The sequence below is a fragment of the Giraffa tippelskirchi genome, chromosome 10, assembly GCF_054371585.1.
Source record: "Giraffa tippelskirchi isolate mGirTip1 chromosome 10, T2T-mGirTip1v1.2.pri, whole genome shotgun sequence".
NCBI lineage: Eukaryota > Metazoa > Chordata > Mammalia > Artiodactyla > Giraffidae > Giraffa > Giraffa tippelskirchi.
This window is the reverse complement of record NC_137284.1, coordinates 114,623,564-114,631,941: the sequence shown is the minus strand read 5'-3', so window position 1 is coordinate 114,631,941 and position 8,378 is coordinate 114,623,564. Positions and strand designations below refer to the sequence as shown.

At 40.0% G+C, this 8,378-nt stretch overlaps 1 long non-coding RNA gene across 1 annotated transcript; it reads left to right on the top strand.

Moving 5' to 3' along the window:
• Nucleotides 1-1,632: 1,632 nt before the first annotated feature.
• Nucleotides 1,633-7,878, top strand: LOC145523486 (uncharacterized). The gene is made up of 2 exons (XR_014066616.1): nt 1,633-1,704; nt 4,594-7,878. It is a non-coding gene; the product is annotated as an uncharacterized LOC145523486 (long non-coding RNA).
• Nucleotides 7,879-8,378: the final 500 nt, after the last annotated feature.

Below are 8,378 nucleotides of genomic sequence, written 5' to 3'. Positions count from 1 at the left end.
CTGCCTGGGCTCAAATCCCCACTTTCCCACTTACTCAGTGGATAGCTTTCGAAAAGTCACTTGACCTCTCAGTGCCTTAGTTTCCCCTTCTGTGAATGAGGAATAGGATAGTATCTACCTCTCAGGGTTGTTGTGAGGACTAAGGAAATTAATTTAGTACCTGCCACACACACAGTGAGTGTTCAATAAATATCAGCTGTTTTTTATTATACTCCCTTGCATACAGAAGTCAGTTATGTGACTCTACCCGCAGATAATAAATATCCTGCCCAAGGAACACAAATGAATACAATCAAATTATTACAAAGCTAAAAGACAGCACAACCTTAAAAATCCAGCAGCAATTTTCATAACCAGGGTCTGCACAAAATTCTCTTTGGACTCAAAACATAGAACCTTTGGTCCCACCTTCTGTCCCAGCCTCCAGCCCACCAACTCATTCTCTAACCATCAGTGTCACCCTCACACCTCACTCTTTCCTTCTAGTCCCACTGCCATGATCCCCCACCACCACCCCGGCAAGGTAAAGGCCACCTGATCTCACATCCCTGTTCTGTACTACTTTTCCATGTATTCTAAGCCCAGCAGTCAAGTCAAGTCTTAAACTGATGCTTGGAAGATGTAACATCCAGGAAGGAAACTACCTTAACCAATTCCCTTGTTGATTATACTGACATCCAAAATTGTTTGCCAAGATTGTCTTCAAACCTTCCCCTCCAACTAGTTTTCTCACTACTATCTAAACATGTCTTCCATAATCCATAAACCAACACAGTCAAGCTTCCAATGGGATGTGCGTGAGATGCTGGAGGGAGGACTGGATTTGAATACCTTTAAAATCCTTTCTAGTCCTGTAGACCATTTTTTTAGGTCTACAAATCCATAAGTAATAATGATTTCACACTTTACTATGTACTAAGCATTGTTAATTGCCTTTGTTTTACATTCATTAATTCATTTATTTCTCCTAAATTTAATGAAGGAGGTAATACAGTTGTCTCATTTTACAGATGAAAAAACTGAGTCTTGGAAAGGATAGATTGTGGGTCGATGGTTGCCTAGTCACAATGGGGAAGACTGAAACACAGACACACTCTTGGGGTCAGGGACAATGTCTATCAGAGTGCTGCCTCTTCCCAGCTTTCGTTAGCCTGGGTTAAATACTTCCAAGTCTATTCTTCACCCTCTTCCTCAGCTTTACCTTTTCTTTCTAATACATACACAGATGGGAAAAAAGTGAGTGATCCCTCCTAACGGTAGTACACCACCATCACCAGAGGACATACACCTGGGTCCCATGGACCCTGAAATCAGAACCTCTGCAGATGTATATTTTGGGAGGGGTTCTCCAGTAATCCTACTAGACCTGGTTAGAACTCTGCCCAGGGATCAACTCAGTTGAATTGACGGTTCCTTATCTGGTCAGTATTACCTGGTTTTGTTGAATCCTTTTATTCACCCTTTTGTTTTGCTGCAATCCTGAAGACAGACTGACCAGTCTCTTGCTGACAGGAAATTTAAGTGTTTTGACAGCACAGAAGAGGGGTGCATCTGGAGATTTCTGGACCCCGTTATAACCAGACTTGCCCGACCTCAGCAAATTGATTGCTTCCGGTTCCATCCTTTGTATACAGTGACTGACTTCCGGAGCTTAACTCCTCCACAGCCAGGAGGAAGGAGGCAAAGGAAATCCTTTAATTTATAGTAAGCAGAGATCAGTTTTATCTTTTGTGGGTTTTGGGGACTCATTTAAAAAACCAGACTCACTTGAAACAGTAAAATCTTGTTTAGTTTTTCCTTATAAGAAGTTTGTCAGGTATTTTTCAAAATCCAGTACTCTTGCCTGGAAAATCCCGCGGACGGAGGAGTCTGGTAGGCTACAGTCCATGGGGTTGCAAAGAGTTGGACATGACTGAGCCACTTCACTTTCACTTTAGAAAAATACATATTTATTAACATACTGCATTTCCCACAAGAGGTAAGTATTTACAAAATTTGCTTTGGGCACTAATGCTACAAGAATATTAAAACGTATTTGACTTTACCACTGCATAAATCCTTTGAAAGTGAAAGTGTTAGTCACTCAGTCATGTCTGACTCTTTGTGACCCCATGGACTGTAGCCCACCAGGCTCCTCTGTACAAGGAGTTCTCCAGGCTAGAATACTGGAGTGGGTTGCCATGCCCTTCTCTAGGGGATCTTCCCAATCCAGGGATTGAACCTGGGTCTCCTGAATTGCAGGCAGATTCTTTACCATCTGAGCCACCAAGGAATCTTTTATTAAGTAAAAACAATTTTAGATCACAATAGGTTTGAAAAGCTACAGCAATAGGAAAACGCCTTTGCTTTAAACAAAAACTATCTTTCTCAGCAAGAATAGAGTTACCAGGGTGGAAAATCAGGTTAATTTCTATTTCACTAATAATATCTGAAATGAAATAACATTACAGCTCCCCCCTCCAACCTTGGAGCTAGACACCTGGAATATTTATTTATTTCCCCTCCAGATTAAATGAGTGGATGTTACCTTTAAGGTACATACACTTTAATTAACAAATGCAAGGAAAATGATTCTGGCTGCATTTAAATAAGGCACAGACGTATAGACTTTAAGAGATCTGATCTTAAAAATGAAAAAAATATTATTGTAATTACTCCATTTGCTAAAAACAAATGATGTGACATTTGAATTTAAGACTTCTATCAAAAGCAGCTGAGTGTCTAATCAGTTCACACCTTTCCATTTTAATGGAGTTGGGCTTGAGCCATTTCATTTACAATTATCCAGGCTGACTTCATCCCTTTGAAATGACTTAAAAAGATTAGCATTCATGGATTATTTATTAGCTCCTCGTGAATGTATTTCCAAGAATGGAAACAACATATTGCATCAAAGTCTAGTTTCCAAGTTTAACTCTTTTAATTAACAGCACCACTGTATGTGGTTGCAAAAGGCCTCTCTGAAGTCACAGGATGTCTTGTCGTGCCTTTTCCTCCATGTGCATCTTTCAGAGCAGTCTTTGTTCCTTGCAGGCTCAGAGAGAATGCTAATCCAGGTTCTGGTGGCCTCCTATAACACCCTGTGAACACCGCGGCTGCAGAAAGCAGGCTGCTTGTAGAGACAGCTGATCTGGCCCACTGTAGCCATCACTGATAGGGAAGGCCTGTCTCGGGCTCAGCAGAGAACTCGGTGACATGGTGGCACTGACAGTTTAACCCAAACACGCTTTCTGCCTAGATAACAAAAATGTCACGCATGAGTCCCTGACAGCAACCCCAGAGGAGCTCCAGGTCTGAGGCGGTGCTGGTGGCACACAGCCTATCTGCTGTCTGAAGCCCTTCATCCGCCTGGCTGTGCATCTCCCCTCCTTGTGAGAGGAAAGCAGTCTGAGCGTTGTGGCCAGACCTCCTCGCAGGCGGGTAAAGGACTGTGAACGTTGCAGGGAGGCACTATTGGAAAAGCCAGTCAGGCCCTCAAGTTAAAGTTGACAAAGGCATTTGAGGCCGGCTTTTCAGGGGAGCACGGATTCTTCCAAGAGAAAACAGAATAAGAGGAAAATAAACAGCTGTGATGGAGGGCCTGGAAGAAAGTGGTGCTTACACATGGATCCTGCAAGACCCTCCTCTGGAAAGGCAGGGGAGATGAAAGCAAGAAAAGAGTGACAGTCACTGCAAGTTCTTTGATTCTTTGTGGTGGTTTGACTCATACACGCCTGCCATGCAGAGGGCGTGAATGTATTTTCCTAACTTGTTTTTTTTAACCTAATGACAAAGCTGGTAAATAATACCTTGTGATACATTTTTAGAAAATCTGATACATCCAAGTTTACAAATGATGACTGACTGCTTGCTTTAGTGTTAGTCACTCAGTCGTGTCCAATTCTTTGTGACCCCATGGACTCCTCTGGGGTAGCCCACCAGGCTCCGCTGTTCATGGGATTCCCCAAGCAAGAATACTGGAGTGGGTAGACATTCTCCTCTCCAGGGGATCTTCCCAACCTGGAGCTGGTTTCTTGTATTGCAGGTGGATTCTTTACCATCTGAGCCACCAGGAAAGCCCTGTGAATCTTGTTTTACAGAACCCTTCTGAAAAGTTCCATTGAAATAGCAGGGCGTCCATGATGTCCAGAATATACTTTGATTTATGAAAAACTTGTTTATACAAAGAGGCATCCCTAATACACAAAAGAGGACCTGCCTATAACTCTACTCCAAGGGACCAGTTTGGAGACATACGACAGAACAGAACCATTTTCATAAAACATGTCTCCTGTCTTGGTATAAAACATCTGAGATCCCTGCTAAAGTAAATTTAAGTAATGAAAATTTGCCTTTATTGAGGTAAAAATTGATTCCTATTATTTAAAATATGGAGCTGAGATGTCATAATTATAATTATTATAATTCTTCTTCTTATAATTCTTACTAAGTGCAAGGAGCAAAATTTCCTTGATCAAAAAGAAGTTTTGAGGATAAAGCTTGCTGCTCTGTGTCCTGGCTGACTTGATTTCCTGATTTGTTCAATGGGAGTTCAGTGCTCATGTCTTTCATTCATTCACTCACTCATTCGTTCATTCATTGTCATTCATTTAGCAGGTATCCCTCCAGGAGTTGCTGTGAATAGACACTGTTTTTGGATATACACAAATGCAGCAAACATGGATCTTTTACCCTGGAAGAGTTTATCATCTAATGAAAAAGAGAAAACAGGTCCGTAAAGAACTATTAACAAGGCAGGATATGGTAAATGCAAAAAGAAAGGTGAGAGGAAGAGCTGTGGCATTCCACTGAGAGGTTTTACTTGAACAAACTCTGGACAGGTAGGGAGTTGGGTGGTGGAAAAGAAAATCCCAAGGATGCCTTGGTAGAGAAGACCTAGCGATCCTGCTATGAAATAATCTATATCCGTAAATGTGGAGCCAGACAGGAGCACTTGTGTGCTTGCTTGTCTTTCTGGGTGAGAAAACGACTCAACACTCCTGGTTTGCTGCTGACTCTCTGTGTCCTTGGGCTCCCCTGGTGGCTCAGATGGTAAAGAATCTGCCTGCAATGCAGGAGGCTCAGGTTGGATCCCCGGGTCAGGAAGATCTTCTAGAGAAGGGAATGGCTACCCACTCCAATATTCTTGCTTGGAGAATTCCATGGGCAGAGGAGCCTGGTGGGCTACAGTCCATGGGATTACAAAGAGTTGGACATGACTGAGTGACTATCACTCTGTGTCCTCGGGCAAGACATCTGTGGGCCTGGGGCTATTTTTAGAAGATGTAGTCACTATGATAAGCTAAAATCTGGATAGAATTTCAATATATATCATTATACAGAAAAATTACAAATATAAGTATATGAGAACAAAAAAATTACAAAATATTCCCTGTAATTCTAACACTGTAAACATTGTGGGGATATTTCTCTAGACTTTTCTATTTATATATCTGTCTATGTGTATTTTGTATTGTGGTTAAAAAAAACTGTATAACATTAAATTTACCATCTTAACTGCTTTCAAGTACACAGTTTAGTAGTAAGAAGATTCACTCAGTCATGCCACACATCTTTTGAATGTTTTCATCTTGCAAAACTGAAACGTTATACCCACTGAACAGTGACTCCTGTTCCCCTTCCCCACCTTCTCTCCTACCTGTTTTACTTCCTATTTGTATGACTCTGACTATGCTAGATACTTTATATGAGGCGAATAGTACAGCATTTGTCCTTTTGTAACTGGCTTCTTTTGCTTAGCATAATGTCTTCAAGATTCATTCATGTTGTAGCCTGTGACAGGATTTCCTCCTTTTTAAAAGCTGCGTAGTATTCTATTGTATTTATATACCACATTTTCTTTGTTCATTTGTCTATCAGTGGACATTTGTTTGCTCTCAGCTCCTGGCTATTGTGAATAATGCTGCTATGAAGATGGATGTGTAGATATCTCTTAGAGATCCTGTTCTAAATTCTTTCAGATATATACCTATTAATTGAAGTGGAATTGCTAGATATATAGCAGCTCTATTTTTAATATTTTGATAGACTACCATATTATTTTCTGTAGTGGCTGTATCATTTTGCATTCCCACCAGCAATGCTCAAGTATTCCAACTCCACATCTTTGCCAACACATATTTTCTGTTTCTTTGATAGTGGCCATCCTAAAGGGTATGAAATGATATTTCACTGTGGTTTTGATGTGCATTTCTCTAACCTAGAATGAATCCTACAGAGGAAGAAGAAATACCTCTCCAGGAAGAGCCGGGCAAATGAGCCAAAATTTGGCATTGAGTCCTAATCACAATTTTGAAGTAGGCTCATAACACAACACACCTCATCATCACCTCATTTCTCTCAGCCATAAAATCGACTCTAATACCACCCTACCTCTGCTTTCCGAGTTACCGCTAAGAAGCTTTGAGCTAATCTTTGAGGATCACAAAGCTAATAACTTTGTTCCAAAGAGCCAGTCTTGTATAAACACAAGGTACTATGGACAACTTGTCAAGATCTCCACAGAGCAAAGCAGGACCCTGAAGTCACCTCACAGCAAACATTATTAGTGGCTCACTCTAAATCCTTCGGTGACATATATCTTCAAATATAATCCACACTGAACCAAGCACTTATCACTTCATCTGAACCATGAGTTCCACCATATGTCTCTGTTTTGCCCCCCTTCAAGGACTAGAGACAAATTCTGAGTTTCGAGTTTCAACCGTTTCATTCTTGTAGTTGCTAAGACAATAACAGATTAAATAGAATGAGCCAAGCGGCCATACTTCTTGTAAACTTATCCCCAGAGATAAATGTACGATGTTGTTTCAGAGGCTGTGGTGGTGTCTGCAATGTAACTAAGGTTGACAGAATGCCTGCATGTGGGTGGCTGTCTCCTTTCCAGCTGTGACCAACTGAATTATATCACCTGTCCCATTTGATGTATTAGGATATGCCCAAGCTCAAGATGCATGTTGCTGCAATAGGGAAATTAATGTCCACCACTGGAGGCAATTAATAATGATTAGGAGCAAAACAGCAGGGTTAAATCTGTGCATTTAACGGAGTGTTCATACACTTTTATACTATATTTCAGTCTAGTTGCTCAAAAGAGAAAAAAATACCCTTCAGGGGGACTAGAACAATCTTATCTTAATTAACGCGTAAACTTAGATGAAATGTCAAAGTCGCTTCAATGAGACATGTTTATTCATTATTTAATTGTCCCTTCCCAGGGCTAGAGAAAAACACTGCACAAAGAGTAGTAGCATCCTAAGGAGAGAAGTGTTCAGATGCCACTGAGTTGCTGGCAGAACTCCTAGGCTTTTTGACCTGCCACATTCAGCTCATGGATTGGGGTGAAAAATTCTCTCCCTTTTGATTTTACAATTCTGTAGTTAATATAATAATATAAAAAAAAAACAGCAACAAATTGGCACACCATATATTATAATGCTTGGTTTAGGGCAACTCCATAAAAATCTGCATGTAAAATACACAGTGGTGGGTAAATAATTTCCCTTTGGTTGCTAACATCTAGATATAAATTTGAATACCAGAAATTTAAACTGAACAAGGGATTTTGCTCAAAGAAAATTCAGAAAGTGTTGAAAACAAATAGGTTATAAATCTATAAGACAGAAGAGCCTGAATAGTATTGATGTGTGTAAGCTCACACGCACCTCTGACTAGGCATTTATGTCACCATGTATTAGTGTAAAGCGTGCACAGTACAAATATTCATTGATCAGATATTTTATTAGGAAATTTCATTAAACAGATTAAAACATAATTGCCCACCAGCTGAACTTTATAGCTCTGAGATTATATACTTCAGTGATAATGCAGTTCTCATTAATTAAAAACTATGAAATAAAGGTCTTGGAAAACTTCAAAGCCCTATTTTACTGTGATGGAATCTAAAAATAGAAACTCTGACTTGATTCCTTCCTTTTGAACCTGAAATGACTATGGTGACCTTCAAATTCTCTTTGCAACTTGAACTCATGAGATACTCCAAGTCTACCCATGGCATGAGACCTCCTCACATTTTGCCTTCACTCTGTCCTCAAGAGTGACTCAAATCTGCATCGTCTCAAAAGAGACTCAATTAAAATGAAAAATTCAGTCAAGAAACAGTCATTTGGCAAACCTAACCTGGATATCCAGATATTTGGATATAATTGAAACATTTGATTGAATTTTAATAACAAACAGAAATACTTGGCTTCATTTTCTATGTGAGTATTTTGCAGCCTGTGATTAAACGTCTACATAGTAGTTAGGTTTCAACAATTCATTCATTTAATAATTCATTTGTTCACTAAATGTCTCTATGTCCTTATCACTGCTGTTTATCTATTTGCCTCAAAATCTCACCATGGCTGAGCATGACT